Here is a 17311-nt window from a genome sequence, read left to right on the forward strand (position 1 = left end):
GTGATAAAAAGAATGCCATTTCTGGACACATACATGTCCATCAAAATAATCTAACAAGAATGCGATGTAGAATTGCTACCAGTGAGAAGAAAAAAGGATTACCACTAGAGGGCCTAAGCAATTGCAATGCTTTACAGATCCACCAGAATTTTTGCTGCTAGTGTTCAGCCATTTTTTACTCCAATTGTGACATTAATATTTAAGTGACGTTAACTGCTGGAGAAGCATTAAAGAATCATTGCAGGGGAGTTATGATTGGACTTTTGTTACTGCTAACACAATCTTTTCACAGCAATATCAGGTCACAAAATAGAGTGCTCTCATCTATTAATTTGTAGTTTGGGAATGGTGAAGTAAACAGTTTGCTGGAAAACAGTCAACCCCAAGTGTGCTGTTATTCCATGTGCCAATACAAATGATTCAATTTTTTCATGTGATCTATCCTTGTTGTATGAAGATTTTTAGATTACATTTACTCTTCAATTGTAAATGTGACACAAAAATCCTAGTTTAAAGATGTTTGAGTTCAAAATGTTGCAGATCCCAACAGTTCCACTGAGACTGTCTAAAGATGTAGAAATAATGCATTCCAATGATCTGGAATGCACTGCTTGAAAGGATGGTGGAAGTAGATTCAGGTGTACAAAATTATGAGGGGCCCAGATAGAGTAGACAGGAAGTACCTGTTTCCCCTAGCGAAGAGTTCAAGAACTAGAGGACATAGATTGAAGCTGATTGGCGGAAGGATTAGAGGGGACATGAGGAAAAACTTTTTTACCCAGAGGGTGGTGGGTGTATGGAATTCACTGCCCGAATTGGTGGTAGAGGCAGGGACCCTCAACTCTTTTAAAAAGTACCTGGACCGGCACCTAAAGTGCTGTAAACTGCAGGGCTACGGACCGGGTGCTGGAAGGTGGGTTTAGAATGGGCACCTGGTTGTTCTTCGAGCCGGCGCAGACACGATGGGCCGAATGGGAATTGGGTATATACTTGAAAAGGGATAATTTGCAGGGCTATGGGAAAAGAGCAGGGGAGTGGGACGAATCAGATAGCTTTTTCAAAGAGCACATGGGGCCGAAAGGCCTCCTCCTGGGCTGTATAATTCTGTGATTCAATTGCTCCACTGTAAAACCATCCCATATATCAATTCTGTCACAAATCATGAGCGATTTAAATGTTGGTGTATACACTATTGATCAGCAACATGAGTCTGGCCCCTTGTATACCAACCATACTACACAGAATTTTAGAACCATAGAAAAGATACAGCACAGAAGGGGGCCATTCGGCCCATCGTGTCCGCGCCGGCTCGAAGAACAACCAAGTGCCCAATCTAATCCCACCTTCCAGCACCCGGTCCGTAGCCCTGCAGTTTACAGCACTTTAGGTGTTTTTTAAAAGAGTTGAGGGTCCTTCCCTCTACCACCAATTCGGGCAGCGAATTCCATACACCCATCACCCTCTGGGTAAAAAAGTTTTTCCTCATGTCCCCTCTAATCCTTCCACCAATCAGCTTAAATCTATGTCCTCTAGTTCTTGAACTCTCCGCGAGGGGAAACAGGTACTTCCTGTCTACTCGATCTGGGCTCCTCATAATTTTGTACACCTCAATCAAGTCTCCCCTCAGCCTCCTCTGCTCCAAGGAAAACAACCCCAGCCTATCCAATCTCTCCTCGTAGCTGCAATTTTCAAGCCCTGGCAACATTCTTGTAAATCTTCTCTGCACTCTCTCCGGAGCAATTACGTCCTTCCTGTAATGTGGTGACCAGAACTGTGCACAATACTCCAGCTGTGGCCTTACCAATGTTTTATACAGTTCCATCATTACATCCTTGCTTTTGTATTCCATACCTCAGCTAATAACAGAGATCATTCCGTATGCCTTTTTCACAACCTTATCTACCTATACTGCCACCTTCAGGGACCTGTGCACATGCACTTCAAGGTCTCTCACTTCCTCTACCCCTCTCAATATATTCCCGTTTACTGCGTATTCCCTTTTACTGTTTGCCCTCCCTAAGTGCATTACCTCACACTTCTCCGGGTTGAACTCCATTTGCCACTTTTCCGCCCACTCCACCAACCCATTGATATCTTCTTGGAGTCTACAGCTATCCTCTTCACTATCAACTACACGGCCAATTTTTGTGTCGTCTGCAAATTTGCCAATCATGCCCCCTACATTCAAGTCCAAATCATTTATACTACAAACAGCAGGGGACCCAACACCGAGCCCTGAGGCACACCACTGGAAACGGATTTCCATTCGCAAAGACATCCATTGACTTTTACCCTTTATTTCCTGTTATTGAGACAATTTTGGATACAATTCACCACATTTCCCTGTATCCCATGGGCTTTTACCTTTCTGACCATCTGCCATGTGGGACCTTGTCAAATGCCTTACTAAAATCCATGTAGACAACATCCACTGCGCTACCCTCATCAATCCTCCTTGTCACTTCCTCAAAGGATTCAATCAGATTTGTAAGGCATGACCTCCCCTGAACAAATCCATGCTAACTATCCCTGATTAAACCATGCCTTTCGAAGTGACAGTTTATCCTATCTCTCAGTATTGATTCTAATAGTTTGCCCACCACCGAGGTAAGACTGACCAGCCTATAATTGTTCGGCCTTTCCCTCGTACCTTTTTAAACAATGGTACTACGTTTGCAGTCTTCCAGTCCTCTGGTACCTCCCCTGTATCTAGTGAGGATTGGAAAATGATCCACAGAGCATCTGCTATTTCCTCCCTGGCTTCCTTCAATAGCCTAGGAAACAATCCATCCGGCCCTGGTGACTTATCAACTTTCAAGGATTCCAGTTCCTCTAGTACTTCCTGTCTCGTTATGTTTACCTTATCCAATATTTCACACCTCTCCTCTTTAACTACTACATCCGGATCATCTCTTTCCTTTGTGAGTACGGAGACAAAATATTCATTTAAAACCCTACCCACATCCTCTGCTTCTACACACAAGTCACCCTTACCATCCCTGATAGGTCCCACTTTTTCCTTAGCTATGTTCTTGTTCTTAATGTACTGATAAAACATCTTTGGGTTTTCCTTAATCTTACTAGCTAATATTTATTCATGCCCTCTCTTTGCTTTCCTTATTTCCTTTTTTATGTCATCCCTGTACTTTCTATACTCCTCTAGGCTTTCTGCAGCATTTAGTTTTCTGTGACAGTCAGAAGCTTTCTTTTTACAGCACAGAAACAGGCTATTCAGCCCAACAGATCCATGTCGGTGTTTAAGTTCCACGTGAGCCTTCTTCCACCTTACTTCGTCTCACCCTATCAATATATCCTTCGATTCCTTTCTCCCTCCCTTATCTAGCTTCCCCTTTAATGCATCTATGCTATTTGCCTCAACCACTCCATGTGGTAGCGAGATCCACATTCTCACCACTCTGAATAAAGAATTATACTTGTCGCACACATTGGCTGCTGCAACTTCCTTCAAAACATGGGGAACTACTATTGAGGCACAAGTATGTACTGAAACATGACAAAACTCATGCATGTTTAGTTAAATGTGGTTGTGCTGAAAGTTACAAAGGAAATTGGAATACCTAAAAAAGTGACTGGATTGAACCTTCAGTGGTCAGGCTGTGTACTTCCAACCAGGCATTACTGCAATACAAGTGATGCAGGCATGGATGTGGAATTGAATTCTGACCTGGAGCTTGTGAAATCAAGTCATTCTGTTCTTAAAATTCTATTTTACAGAGCTGGTTCTAAGGATCTTCTGAATCTAACTAGCAATGTTACAGGATTGCTTCAGAGATTTCATTTTTCAGCACTTTGCGAACCAGTCTAACAAAATGGATACTGTTTCAACTATTTTTGTTCAATCTGGATAGCATTAGTTAATTTTGACTCAATGCGGATTATATGGTGGAGTAAGGAATGTTGTAAAATGGAAAAAGAGGACTGTGCAAGGCAGTGAAAACAGCCAAAAATCTGTGGAAAATTATTATAAACCAACTTCAACATGAATAAGATGGGAAATACCAATAAACACAAATGTTCCCAATGAAGGCCATAACTGATGGTTGACCCATCTTCTTAACACACACATTAATGTTCTGCTCATTTGTTATATGGTACATTATCAGCTGTGAAAAATACTGCATCACAATAGTACCCATTGTCTGACGAATATTCAGGGAAATTTTAAACTTTTTAATTGGTCTCCGTAACCTTTTTGCTAAAAGTGTAGTTAGTCACTTCTTCAGATGAGGAAACTTCCAGTCAAATAATGTAACATCAGCCACTTCTATGACACATTGCTAAATTTCTAGGTGGCCCTGCAAAATGTGGCAACTGTCTACTTACTGTTACTCAGTAATCGTTTTTAAATTACCAGAGTCATAGATTCGTTCTGATTTTTGAGATGCCAAATTTCTCTCTCGAATGTACATGAATTACTGAACTGGCCTTTTGTGAAAATGACAAAGAATTGTTTTTCTGTATCGTGAGACATTTTTGCCTTTGAAAAGAACTGGGCTTGTTACATAAAAGCGGATGGTCCAGGAAATGATTTTCTAAAATAATAGGTTCCATCAGCCATTCTTTCTCATTAGATACTGGATAAGCATTATGTGAGTGGGTGGAATTAATTCTGTACTCAATGATAGGTTATCATTCCTAAAATGGAAAACACTTTCTTCACAGAATCCATTCATGTTACTAGATCAATTATAAAAATTTCGGTTCTTTACTTTGATAATTTTTATTCTGGTGACGTGACTATCATAGATTACATTGAGTTACATTGAAACTAAAGCACAGAAACGGGCCATTCTGCCCAACTGGTCTATGACAGCGTTTATGCTCCACACGAGCCTCCTCTCTCCCTGGTTCATTTAACCCTATCAGCATACCCTTCTATTCCCTTCTCCCTCATATCCTTATCTAGCTTCCCCTTAAAATGTATCTATGCTATGTGCCTCAATTACTGGTGGTGCATTCCACATTCTTACCACTCTTTGGGTGAAGAAGTTTCTCCTGAATTCCCCATTGGATTTATTAATGATTATCTTATATTTATGACCTCTATTTTTAGACCCCCCCACAAGTGGAAACATTTTCTCCACGTCTACCCTATCAAATCCTTTCATTATCTTAAAGACCTCTATCAGGTCACCCCTCAGCCTTCATTTTTTCTAGAGAACTGAGCCCCAGTCTGTTCAGTCTTTCCTGATAAGGTGTATCCTCTCATTTCTGATATCATCCTTGTGAATCTTTTTTGCACTCTCTCCAATGCCTCTATATCCTTTCTATAGTATGGAGATCAGAACTGTGCACAGTATTCCGAGTGTGGTCTAACCAAGGTTCTACACAAGTTAAACATAACTTCTGTTTTTCAATTCTATCCCTCTGGAAATGAACCCCAGTACCTGATTTGTCTTTTTTATAGCCTTATTAACCTGTGTCGCTACTTTTAGTAATTTGTGTATTTGTACCCCAGATCCCTTTACTCCTCTATTCCACGCAGACTCTTATTATTCAAGTAGTATGTGGCCTCCTTATTCTTCCTACCAAAATGCACTACCTCACACTTAACTATTTTGAAATTAATTTACCAATTACATGCCCATTCTGCAAGTTTATTAATGTCCTCTTACATTTTGACGCATTCCTCCTTCGTATTAACTATCCTCCTAATTTGGTGTCGTCTGCAAATTTTGAAATAGTACTTGTGATTCCCAAATCGTTAATGTAAATTGTGAACAACAGTGGTCCCAGCACTGATTCCCGTGGAAAACCACTTCCCACCTTTTGCCAGTCTGAGTAGCTACCCTTCTTCTCTTTTCTAGCCAACTTGCTATCCATTCTGCTACATGCCCCCTGACTCCATATGCTCTGACCTTAGTCATGAGTCTACAATGCAGTACCTTATTGAAGGCCTTTTGAAAATCCAAATATATCATATCCACTGCATTACCCTTGTCTAATCTTTGTTACTTCTTCAAAGAATTCAATAAGGTTGGTCAGGTGTGACTTTCCCTTCTGAAATCCACGTTGACTATTCTTTATTATATTTTTGTTTTCTAGATGTTTTTCGATTACATCTTTGAGTAAAGATTCTATTATCTTTCCTACCACTGACATTAAGCTAAATGGTCTATAGTTTCCGGGACTTGTTCGATCTCTCTTTTTAAATATGGAAATAACATTAGCTGTCCGCCAATCCTCTGGCACTATTCCCTTGTCTAATGAATATGAAATATATACTTTATATATATGTAGAAAAAAGACATATATATGTATATATATATATATATATATATATATATATACACATACACACACTCACATGTAATAGTACCTCTGCTTTCTCCTCCCTATCTTCTTTCAATATGCACTGATTCAAATCCATCCGGACCGGGGTCTTACCCTCTCTGTTTGATTAGTTTATCAATTATCTCCCCCCTTTCTGTCTTAAATGTTTTTATGGTTTTTTAATCTCTTCTCCTAATATCATATCCACCTTTTTAGTCTCCCTGGTACATACTGAGGCAAAGTAACTATTCAATATTTCTATCATTTCGCTGTCATTACCCATGAGTTGATCTTGTGCGTCCCTGAGTGGCCCTATCCATATCTTGATTTTTCTTTTGTCACTTATGTGTCTGGAGAATACTTTATTATTTCTTTTTATATTCCTTGATAATTTAATTTCATAGTTCCTCTTTGCTTTCCTAATTGTTTTTTGACTTCTTTCCTAACCCCTTCATATTTCTTTTGTCGTCATTTCATTTACTGTCTACGTACTTAGAGTTTGCCTTATTCTTCAGTTTCAATTGTACTCTTATCTCTTTATTCATCTATGGTGTTTCATTATTGGCTAGTTTGTTCTTGCATTTTAGAGAAATGTATTTCTTCTGAACTCTACTGATCACCGTTTTAAATATTTTCCAATGCTGTTCTATCTCTTGGTCTGTCAAAATGATTTTCCAGTTTACCTTCCATAGCTCCACTCTCACCCCCTCAAAATTAGCTTTTTTCCAATCTATTACTTTGGTCTTTCTGTCTTTCTCAATCATTACTTTAAACCTTATTATGTTATGATTGCTATTGCCTAGATGTTCTCCTACGCTTACTTTGCTTATCTGCTCTGGTTCATTTCCCATTACTAGGTCCAGCAGCTCTCTTGTTGGGCTTCTCACATACTGAGTAAGAAAGGAGTCCTGTATACAGTGTAAAAACTCCATTCCCTTTCCCTACCTCTTTTTGCCAGTTGATTTGGGGGTAGTTGAAATCTCCCATGATTATTATTCAATGTTTTTTAATCATTTCATAGATTTGCCTACATATTTCATCCTCTACTTCCCTTCCACTATTAGGTGGTCTGTAGAATATACCTGTTAATGTGATTGATCCCTTCTTATCCTTTGTCTCAATCCATGTGGATTCCGTTTCTATCTGAATGTTACTTATATCCTTTTTCTCAATTGCCATTATGTTGTCTCTAATTAGTACAGCTACCCCACCCACCTTGTTCCTTCCCTATCCTTTCTAAATAAGTTATATCCTGTAACATTTAACTACCAGTAATGTCTCTTATGTAGCCATGTTTTAGTTATCCCAACCACATCTGGCTCCTCACTACAAGTTATTGCCCCAGTTCCCCTGTTTTGTTTTGGATTCTGTGCACAGGAAATCTCATTTGTTTTTAATAAGTGTTCCCCTTTATTTTTAAACAGTCATTTTGTACTTATGCTCTATCTGTTGCCTAACCATTTATGTTACCCTTATTCCTTACCTTGGTCTGACCTTTACTCTCATTTCCCATTTCTTTTATCTTCAGACTTATGTTATCCTCACCAGATACCTCCTCACGTCTTACTAGTTTAAAGTCCTATTGACTAGTTTAACTTAATTTTTCTTCTAAAGAGCAATTTCAGAATTCTAAATATACATTGTGTTAGTAGCAGCATTCCTCATTACCAGTTTGCAAGAAAATGAGCTAAAATTAATGTGTCTTGTCCACAAAATGTCGATTCTTATTATCATTGATATTAAATCCTTCCAGGCTGAAACGATCAGAATTATTAGCTCCTTTGAGAAGTAGAGTTTGATGTTCTATGATGATAATTGGTATAGTAGAAAGAAAGTGCCTATAACCAGGGTGACATAAGAATAATTTATGCCCTTATTCTATTTTTTTTTTATTCGTTCATGGGATGTGGGCGTCGCTGGCGAGGCCAGCATTTATTGCCCATCCCTAATTGCCCTTGTGAAGGTGGTGGTGAGCCGCCTTCTTGAACGCTGCAGTCCGTGTGGTGAAGGTTCTCCCACAGTGCTGTTAGGAAGGGAGGTCCAGGATTTTGATCCAGCAACGATGAAGGAACGGTGATATATTTCCAAGTCGGGATGGTGTGTGATTTGGAGGGGAACGTGCAGGTGGTGTTGTTCCCATGTGCCTGCTGCGCTTGTCCTTGTAGCCACAGTATTTATATGGCTGGTCCAGTTAAGTTTCTGGTCAATGGTGACCCCCCGGATGTTGATTGTGGGTGATTTGGCGATGGTAATGCTGTTGAATGTCAAGGGGAGATGGTTAGACTCTCTCTTGTTGGAGATGGACATTGCCTGGCACTTGTCTGGTGCGAATGTCACTTGCCACTTATCAGCCCAAGCCCGGATGTTGTCCAGGTCTTGCTGCATGCGGGCTCGGACTGCTTCATTATCTGAGGGGTTACAAATGGAACTGAACACTGTGCAATCATCAGCGAACGTCCCCCTTTCTGACCTTATGATGGAAGGAAGGTCTTTGATGAAGCAGCTGAAGATAGTTGGGCCCAGGACACTATATGATTTTAGGGATGGCTGTGTGAGATTTCCTTTATTCTGTGGCAAAGTTAATACATAGGAGATCAATGCACATGGCTAACTGCATTGCAATTTGATTTTCAATCTATTTAATAGTACATCTTTTTCAAGTGGCTTTTCATAGTTGTTTTATTCCACAAATGGCTGGCTAAAACACAGCATTGTTTGTTTCCAAACAACTATCCATATTGTTACTTCTGGTGAATTAATCTTGATGAAAGCAGTCTGAAAATTGACTTTTTTCTTTTATCAGATGTTAAGAATCAATCATAGAACGATTGGAAGGTTACAGCATGGAAGGAAGTCATTCGGTCCATCGAGTCTGTGCCAGCTCAATGCAAGAGCAATCCAGCTAGTCCCACTCCCCCACCCTATCCCCGTAGCCATGCAATTTTTTTTCCTTTCAAGTACTTATCCAGTTCCCTTTTGAAAGCCATGATTGAATCTGCCTCCACCACCCCCACTGGCAGTGCATTCCAGATCCTAACCACTCCATCAATAAAAAAGCTTTTCCTCATGTCACCTTTGGTTCTTTTGCCAATCACCTTAAATCTATGTTGTCTGGTTCTTCACCCTTCTGCCAACGGGAACAGTTTCTCTCTATCTACTCTGTCTAGACCCTTCATGATTTTGAATACCTCGATCAAATCTCCTCGCAACTGTCTCTATTCCAAGGAGAACATAGAATCATAGAATCATAGAAGTTACAACATGGAAACAGGCCCTTCGGCCCAACATGTCCATGTCGCCCAGTTTATACCACTAAGCTAGTCCCAATTGCCTGCACTTGGCCCATATCCCTCGATACCCATCTTCCCCATGTAACTGTCCAAATGCTTTTTAAAAGACAAAATTGTACCCGCCTCTACTACTGCCTCTGGCAGCTCGTTCCAGACACTCACCACCCTTTGAGTGAAAAAATTGCCCCTCTGGATCCTTTTGTATCTCTCCCCTCTCACCTTAAATCTGTGCCCCCTCGTTATAGACTCCCCTACCTTTGGGAAAAGATTTTGACTATCGACCTTATCTATGCCCCTCATTATTTTATAGACTTCTATAAGATCACCCCTTAACCTCCTACTCTCCAGGGAATAAAGTCCCAGTCTGTCTAACCTCTCCCTGTAAGTCAAACCATCAAGTCCCGGTAGCATCCTAGTAAATCTTTTCTGCACTCTTTCTAGTTTAATAATATCCTTTCTATAATAGGGTGACCAGAACTGTACACAGTACTCCAAGTGTGGCCTCACCAATGCCCTGTACAACTTCAACAAGACATCCCAACTCCTGCATTCAATGTTCTGACCAATGAAACCAAGCATGCTGAATGCCTTCTTCACCACCCTATCCACCTGTGACTCCACTTTCAAGGAGCTATGAATCTGTACTCCTAGATCTCTTTGTTCTATAACTCTCCCCAACGCCCTACCATTAACGGAGTAGGTCCTGGCCCGATTCGATCTACCAAAATGCATCACCTCACATTTATCTAAATTAAACTCCATCTGCCATTCATCGGCCCACTGGCCCAATTTATCAAGATCCCGTTGCAATCCTAGATAACCTTCTTCACTGTCCACAATGCCACCAATCTTGGTGTCATCTGCAAACTTACTAACCATGCCTCCTAAATTCTCATCCAAATCATTAATATAAATAACAAATAACAGCGGACCCAGCACCGATCCCTGAGGCACACCGCTGGACACAGGCATCCAGTTTGAAAAACAACCCTCGACAACCACCCTCTGTCTTCTGTCGTCAAGCCAATTTTGTATCCAATTGGCTACCTCACCTTGGATCCCATGAGATTTAACCTTATGTAACAACCTACCATGCGGTACCTTGTCAAATGCTTTGCTGAAGTCCATGTAGACCACGTCTACTGCACAGCCCTCATCTATCTTCTTGGTTACCCCTTCAAAAAACTCAATCAAATTCGTGAGACATGATTTTCCTCTCACAAAACCATGCTGACTGTTCCTAATTAGTCCCTGCCTCTCCAAATGCCTGTAGATTCTGTCCCTCAGAATACCCTCTAACAACTTACCCACTACAGATGTCAGGCTCACTGGTCTGTAGTTCCCAGGCTTTTCCCTGCCGCCCTTCTTAAACAAAGGCACAACATTTGCTACCCTCCAATCTTCAGGCACCTCACCTGTAGCGGTGGATGATTCAAATATCTCTGCTAGGGGACCCGCAATTTCCTCCCTAACCTCCCATAACGTCCTGGGATACATTTCATCAGGTCCCGGAGATTTATCTACCTTGATGCGCGTTAAGACTTCCAGCACCTCCCTCTCTGTAATATGTACACTCCTCAAGACATCACTATTTATTTCCCCAAGTTCCCTAACATCCATGCCTTTCTCAACCGTAAATACCGATGTGAAATATTCATTCAGGATCTCACCCATCTCTTGTGGTTCCGCACATAGATGACCTTGTTGATCCTTAAGAGGCCCTACTCTCTCCCTAGTTACCCTTTTGCCCTTTATGTATTTGTAGAAGCTCTTTGGATTCACCTTTGCCTGATCTGCCAAAGCAATCTCATATCCCCTTTTTGCCCTCCTGATTTCTCTCTTAACTCTACTCCGGCAATCTCTATACTCTTCAAGGGATCCACTTGATCCCAGCTGCCTATGCATGTCATATGCCTCCTTCTTATTTTTGACTAGTGCCTCAATCTCCCGAGTCATCCAAGGTTCCCTACTTCTACCAGCCTTGCCCTTCACTTTATAAGGAATGTGCTTACCCTGAACCCTGGTTAACACACTTTTGAAAGCCTCCCACTTACCAGACGTCCCTTTGCCTGCCAACAGACTCTCCCAATCAACTTCTGAAAGTTCCTGTCTAATACCATCAAAATTGGCCTTTCCCCAATTTAGAATTTTAACTTTTGGGCCAGACCTATCCTTCTCCATAGCTATCTTAAAACTAATGGAATTATGATCACTGGTCCCAAAGTGATCCCTCACTAACACTTCTGTCACCTGCCCTTCCTTATTTCCCAAGAGGAGGTCAAGTTTTGCCCCCTCTCTAGTCGGGCCATCCACATACTGAATGAGAAATTCCTCCTGAATACACTCAACAAATTTCTCTCCATCCAAGCCCCTAATGCTATGGCTGTCCCAGTCAATGTTGGGAAAGTTAAAGTCCCCTACTATTACCACCCTATTTTTCTTGCAGCTGTCTGTAATCTCCTTACATATTTGCTCCTCAATTTCCCGTTGACTATTTGGGGGTCTGTAGTACAATCCTATCAAAGTGATCTCTCCCTTCTTATTTTTCAGTTCTACCCATATGGACTCAGTGGGCGAACCCTCGGATATATCCCCTCTCACTACTGCCGTGATGTTCTCCCTAATCAAGAACGCAACTCCCCCTCCTCTCTTACCTCCTGCTCTATCTTTCCTATAGCATCTGTACCCTGGAACATTGAGCTGCCAGTCCTGCCCCTCCCTTAGCCATGTTTCAGTAATAGCTATAACATCCCAGTCCCATGTACCCATCCATGCCCTGAGTTCATCTGCCTTGCCCATCAGACTTCTTGCATTGAAATAAATGCAGTTTAATCTAGTCTTCCCTTGGTCTTTGCCCTGCTTTCTCAGACCATCTGTCCGGTCATGTTCTGTACACTCTCCCTTACTGCCTTTTGTTTCTGTCACCACTTTATTTCCCACTGACTTCCTGCATCGGTTCCCATCCCCCTGCCACATTAGTTTAAACCCTCCCCAACAGCACTAGCAAACACTCCCCCTAGGACATTGGTTCCAGTCCTGCCCAGATGCAGACCGTCCAATTTGTACTGGTCCCACCTCCCCCAGAACCGGTTCCAATGGCCCAGGAATTTGAATCCCTCCCTCTTGCACCATCTCTCAAGCCACGTATTCATCTTAGCTATCCTGTCATTCCTACTCTGACTAGCCCGTGGCACTGGTAGCAATCCTGAGATTACTACCTTTGAGGTCCTACTCTTTAGTTTAACTCCTAACTCCCTAAATTCAGCTTCTAGGACCTCATCCTGTTTTTTACCTATATCGTTGGTGCCTATATGCACCACGACAACTGGCTGTTCACCCTCCCCCTCCAGAATGTCCTGCAGCCGCTCCGAGACATCCTTGACCCTTGCACCAGGGAGGCAACATACCATCCTGGAGTCTCGGTTGCGTCCGCAGAAACGCCTGTCTATTCCCCTTACAATCGAGTCCCCTATCACTATAGCTCTGCCACTCTTTTTCCTGCCCTCCTGTGCAGCAGAGCCAGCCACGGTGCCATGAACCTGGCCACTGCCACCTTCCCCTGGTGAGCCATCTCCGCCAACAGTATCCAAAACGGTATACCTGTTTTGGAGGGAGATGACCGCAGGGGACCCCTGCACTGCCTTCCTACTCTTCCTCTGTCTGTTGGTCACCCATTCACTATCTCCCTCAGTAATTTTTATCTGCGGTGTGACCAACTCACTGAACGTGCTATCCACGACTTTCTCAGCATCGCGGATGCTCCAAAGTGAGTCCATCCGCAGCTCCAGAGCCGTCAAGCGGTCAAACAATAGCTGCAGCTGGACACACTTCCCGCAGGTGAAGGAATCAGGGATACAGGAAGGAGCCCTGAATTCCCACATCCCACAAGAGGAACATGACACGGCGCTGGGATCTCCTGCCATGACTTAACCCTTAAATTAGCTTAAGAACAACTACAATGTCAACCCCAGCTTCTCCAGTATATCCATATAACTGAAGTCCCTCATCCCTGGAACCATTTTAGTAAATCTTTTCTGCACCCCCTGTAAGGCCTTCACATCCTTCCTAAAGGGCAGTGCCCAGGACTGGACACAATACTCCAGTTGCAGTTGAACCAGTGTTTTATAAAGGTTCATCATGACTTCCTTGCTTTTGTACTCTATGCCTCTATTTATAAAGCCCAGGATTCCATATGCTTTTTTAACCGCTTTCTCAACCTGCCCTGCCACCTTCAACGATTTGTGCATATATACCCCCAGATCGCTCTGTTCCTATACTGCTTTTAGAGTTGTGCCCTCTAGTTTACGTTGCCTCTCTTCGTTCTTCCTACTGAAATGTATCAATTCGCATTTTTCTGCGTTAAATTTCATCTGCCACGTGTCCGCCTATGTCACCAGCCTGTCTATATCCTGTTGAAGTCTATCACTATCCTCCTCACTGTTTACTACCCTTCTAAGTTTTGTGTCATCTGCAAATTTGGAAATTGTGCCCTGTACACCCAAGTTCAAGTCATTAATATATATCAAGAAAAGCAGTGGTCCTAGTACCAACCCCTGGGGAACACCACTGTACACCTCCCTCCAGTTCAAAAAAGTCAATTGTTCACCCTATTCTCTTCCACCTGTTATTTAGCTAATTTTTAATCTAAGCTGCTACTACCCCCTTTTATTGCATGGACTTCAATCTTGATGGCAAGCCTATTATGTGACACTTTATCAAATGCCTTTTGAAAGTCCATATACACCACATCAACTGCATTGCCCTCATCTACCCTCTCTGTTACCTCATCAAAAAACTCAATCAAGTTAGTTAAACATGATTTGCCTTTAACAAATCCATGCTGGCTTTCCCTAATCAATCCACACTTGTCCAAGTGACTGCTAATTCTGCTTGGATTATCGTTTCTCCATCACAGAGGTTATAAACTGACAGGCCTGTAGTTACTGGGTTTATCCTTGCACCCTTTTTTGAACAAGGGTGTAACATTTACAATTCTCCAGTCCTCTGGCACCTCCCCCATATCTAAGGATGTTTGGAAGATTATAGCCAGTCCCTCCGCAATTTCCACCCTTACTTCTCTCAGCAACCTAGGATGTATACCATCTGGACCTGGTGACGTATCTACTTTAAGTACAGCTAGCCTTTCAAGTACGTCCTCTTTATCAATTTTTAGCCCGTGCAGTGTCTCAATGACATCTTCCTTTACTGAGACTCTGGCAGCATCTTCTTCCTTGGTAAAGACAGATGCAAAGTACTCATTTAGTACCTCGGCCATGCCCTCTGCCTCCATAAGTAGATCTCCTTTTTGGTCCCTGATTAGTCCCACCCCTCCTCTTACTACACGTTTACATGCCTATAGAAGACTTTTGGATTCCCTTTTACGTTGGCCACCAGTCTATTCTCATACTCTCTCTTTGCCCCTCATTTCCTTTTTCACTTCCCCTCTGAACTTTCTATATTCAGCCTTGTTCTCACTTGTTTTATCAACCTGACATTTCTGTTTCATCTTACTCTCTCTCTCCCCCTCTTTTGTCATCCAGGGATCTCTGGCTTTAATTGCCTTACCTTTCTCCCTCATGGGAACATACTTAGACTGTACTTGAGCCATCTCCTCCTTAAAGGCCGCCCATTGTTCAATTACAATGGAGCTTCACGGGTGGGAATGGAAGGACGAACACCATCGCAAGAATTCCAAAGTGTGGGACTATCTTCCGAGTGGTTAAAGTTTTGGAGCAAGAGCAGGATAAATAGCAAAAAAGAAATTGGTGCCCCAGAGATCTTTTGTAAAGGTGCATTCTAGTTAAAATTTCAAGTTTGGTGTGAAGCTGTTTCACTTTAAACTGTGCAGCCTGAAACCAGAATCAGGGCATGACTTGACATTGGAGCGAAATAAAGTGAGATGCCCTGGAGGATGAATTCTTACTAAATTATAGAGTCAAAGCAGACAGATACTTAATTTGCACTGTATAAGCTTAGCTTTGGGTATGAAGCCAAAACCACTTCACAACAGTGCGAAACATGTAGTGTGAATGCACCCTCAGAGAACTGAAGTTTGAAAGGCTTTGATCCATTCTGGTTTGAAAGTCTAGTTATGATTCCATTTGGGCTTTTTTGTAAATGTTTGGCATAAATATTTGTAATATTAATTCTTTGTATGTCAAAATGCATATTATACGACAAACAGCTTGAGATTGAAGAAGATTTTCAATTCCAAAGATAAAATGTGATGTTTACATGCTTAGGTAATAACTTTGATTTTTAATATTCTATTGCCCTATTGCATTTTATCTGAATTTTTTTCAATCCTAACAAGGCTCAGTCTACCTCAAGAAGTTGGTCCTGCAGAAATACTTCAGATATACTTTCTTTAAACCAAGGGAATTCTCAAGATTTAGCAAACTCTGCATTGGCCTCAGTCAGCAGAGCAATAAGTGAGACAGATAGTCCTTTTCATCCTCCTCTTTCTGTTTCTTCTTTCTCTGTGAAGAACCAATACCACTGATTCTCTGCAGATGAGAGAGAGAGAATCATCCTTGGGGAAGGGGAGGAGAACGATGATGAAGAACAACAACTTTCAATTATAGTGGCTTCAATGTTGAAAAATCTCCCAGGTACTTCATTGAGAGAGTAAGGAAAAACAGACGCTGAGCTAAAGATGATTAGGAGGTGTGACCAAAAGTTTGGTTAAAGAGATGGATTTTAAGTAAGAAAGTGGAGAGTTGGAAGGATTAATGGGGAATTCCAGAGCATGGGATTTAGACAGCTGAAGGCACGGCCGCAAATCATAGATCAAAGGGGGGAAATGCACAAGGGGCTACGGTCAGAGAGAGAGAGATTTTGGGGAAGAGGGTGAGGTTGTCGGGTTGGTGGAGATTATGCAGATAGGAAGAGGTGAGGTCATGGAGGGATTTAAACACAAATTTGAGGCTTTGAGATTGGGACCCAATGTAAGTCACTGAGGACATAGGTGATGGTAAGTGGGACTTGATGCAGGATAGGATATGGAGTTTTGGATGAGCTGAAGTTAATGGATGATGGCATATATCAAGCCAGTCAGGAAAGCATTAGAACAGTTGATTATGGAGGTGACAATGACATGAATGTGGGTTTCAGCAGCAAATGTGCTGAGGCAGGGATGAGATTGGTAATGTTATGGAGGTGGAAGTAGGCAGTTTCCTGATGGAAAAAATATGGAGTCAGAAGCTCAGCTCCATCTCCAACAGAATGCCAAGATGGCAGACAGTCTAGTTCTGCCTGAGTGTGGGGTCAGGGAGGAGAATTGAATCAGTGGCAAGTCTATGAAGTTTATGTCGATACGTTCAGTCTTCCCAATGTTCAGCTGGAGGAAATTACAGCTCATCTGTGATTGGATGTTGGACAAGCAGTCTGACAGCACAGAGGCAGTGGAGGGGTTGAGAAAGGTGGTACAGAATCGAGCTGTGTGTCATCAGCATACACTTTGAAGCTGACCCTATATCTGCAGATGCTGTTGCCAAGAGAGAAAGGCCATATAGGTGAGGGAGAGGAGGGGGTCAAGGGTAGATCCTTGGGGGAAATCCCAAGACGTTGGAGGAGGACAGTGTGATCTACTACGTCAAATGCTGCTCAAAGGTCGAGGAGGACAAGAAGGGATTATGGTCCACGAGCACAGTCATAGGCACAATCAATCATAACTTTGGTTGGAGGTGTTTTGGTACTGTGGCATTGCAGGAAAGATGGGTACAGAT

Source organism: Heptranchias perlo, chromosome 14, assembly GCF_035084215.1.
Source record: "Heptranchias perlo isolate sHepPer1 chromosome 14, sHepPer1.hap1, whole genome shotgun sequence".
Lineage (NCBI taxonomy): Eukaryota > Metazoa > Chordata > Chondrichthyes > Hexanchiformes > Hexanchidae > Heptranchias > Heptranchias perlo.